Source organism: Camelus dromedarius, chromosome 14, assembly GCF_036321535.1.
Source record: "Camelus dromedarius isolate mCamDro1 chromosome 14, mCamDro1.pat, whole genome shotgun sequence".
NCBI lineage: Eukaryota > Metazoa > Chordata > Mammalia > Artiodactyla > Camelidae > Camelus > Camelus dromedarius.
Window position 1 is genome coordinate 35,017,092 of NC_087449.1, and position 2,517 is coordinate 35,019,608.

Genomic DNA, 2,517 nt, shown 5'->3' on the forward strand with positions numbered 1-2,517 from the left:
ACTCATTAAGGTTCACACTTTTATCTCTATTTTATTAGACAAGGAAACCAACTGTTGCAGTCAGTAAGTGACAAAGTCAGGATTTGAACTGAGCTCTGAACCCAAACCCAGGCTCATTCCACAGTGCCTGTGTCTTATCTTAGAGGAGAGATAGTGCATGTGTGTGGGGTGGGGCTGGGAGAAGGGCAGCCATGCAGTGTGTCAGGAGTTCTTAGAACAAATGGAAACTGGCTAGGGATGGGACTGGGGAAATGTAAAGGGACAGAGTTGTTGGTCTGCTATGGAGATGGGCAGATCACCAAGTGCCAGGGGGCCTTCTGTGTGGCCAGTTTCCACCGTGGCAGGTTTCCTGACCCTTCTCACTAGTTATACCTCCCATTTCTGACTCTCTTCTCTGACCCACCACTTCCATCACTTTTGATCCCTGGGAGAAGCCCCAGTGACAATTCTGCTTCTCTCACCAGTGTCACCCCAGCACACATCTCCCATATACTTCACAGCAGGCAGGTTTAGTTGCAGGCTTCAGCTGTTCCTTCCAGTGATAGGAGAGAATTGTGCCACTTGCAAACGGAAATGCTTTTCTTACCTGGTGTTTGCAGGAGTAATTCTGCAGCTGAAATTGCCTTGCCCTTGTTGGCCCAGAGTTTCTTCACAGTCACTCACTCCCTCATCCATTCATTCAGCAAGCATTTACTGAGACCAACCCTGTATCAGGGCTGTGTTGGCCTCTGTGGACACACAAGCGGATTTAGATTTTGTCACTCCATCCAGGAGCTAACCCTGCAGTGAGGAGACAGACATGACTCTAAGTTAGGGTGCGGGGTATATGTGGTGGAGGAGAAGGTGAGGGAAGGAGACTGCCACTGGGGCCTCCTCCAGAGCCAAGAGTACAGGAGAACCAGAGTGGCCTTTATACAGGACATGACCGTGAGCTGGTTCACTGGCTGATGCGAGTGGGAATGTGGATGGAGAGGGCCAGTGAGGAAGGAGAATCCCAGGCAGGTAAACTGTATGTACAAAGGCATAGAATTCCTGGGGTATCATAACACTTTGAGGACTTTGGAATTCAAGAGTGAAAGGGGGCAAGGCAGGAGACGAATCTGGAGAGGTAAGCAGGGGTGCGGTCATGGAGGGCTTCGGATACCAGGTGTGGTCATTGCTGTGTTCATCAAAATCTCCATATGATTCCCCTTCTTCCAGGTCAGATAGCTTGACTGTATTCCCAGCCTCTCCTGCAGTTAGAGTGGCTCCAGAAGTACTCCAATATGCCATCCTCACTCTCTTCTCCTGTCTGCTGACTAGATGCAGAGAAGTCCAGGGACAATGGGGATGGGGAAGCCACAAGATGAAAGAAGCCTGGGTCTACAAATTTCCACTTGGAGGAGAGTGTCCTACCTATCAGGAACACCCATTAGGACTTTGTGTGAATGAGAAGTAAGCTTCTCTGTTTTAAGCTGCTGGGTCGGGAAGGTTATCTGTTATAGTAGCTAGCAGATGCCCTTACTTGGTGGTCCTAAAACTTCAGCATGCACCAAAATCAATAGCAGAGGTTGTTAAAACACAGATTTCTGGGCCCCACCCTGAATTTCTAATTGAGTAGATCCTGAGGTGGAGCCTAAAAACTTGTGCTTTTTAACAAGTAGCCAGATGATGATGCTGCTTGTACAGGGACCACACTTTAAGAATCACTATCTTGATGACTGGATAAAGAAGTTGTGGTATATTTATACAATGGAATATTACTCAGCCATAAAAAAGAATAAAATAATGCCATTTATAGCAACATGGATAGACCTAGAGATTGTCATTCTAAGTGAAGTAAGCCAGAAAGAGAAAGAAAATATAATATCACTCATATGTGGAATCTAAAAAAAAAAAAAGAAAAAAAAAGGATGTTATGAATTCATCTACAAAACAGAAACAGACTTGCAGATGTAGTAAACAATCTTATGGCTCCCAGGGAGAGGGGGTGGGAAGGGATAAATTTGGGAGTTTGAGATTTGCAAATGTTAGCCACTATACATAAAAATAGATTAAAAAAACAAGTTTCTTTTGTATAGCACAGGGAACTATATTCAAAACCTTATAATAACCTTTAATGAAAAAGAATATGAAAACAAATATATGTATGTATATGCATGACTGGGACACTGTGCTGTACACCAGAAACTGACACATTATAACTGACTGTACTTCAGTTTAAAAAATAAATAAAAAGAATCAACAATTAAAAAAAAAAAAAGAATCATTGTCTTAACTCGTATACCAGGTTCAAGGGTTTCATCCCATCAAAGAGAATAAACTTGGGTCTTCTGAGGGTAAAGGCACAGCCGCATAGGAAGGGATCTTGGTTAGATGCTGCTGCTGTTGCTGCTGCTGATGAAAGCAATGACAATGATGACCAGGACCAACATTCGCCTGTGTTCTAAGTCATTAAATCCTCCCGACAATATAAGGTAAGTATTCTTAAATTTCCACCCTTGAAGGGCAAAGGCTCTTGCTGCAAAAGTGCCTTAG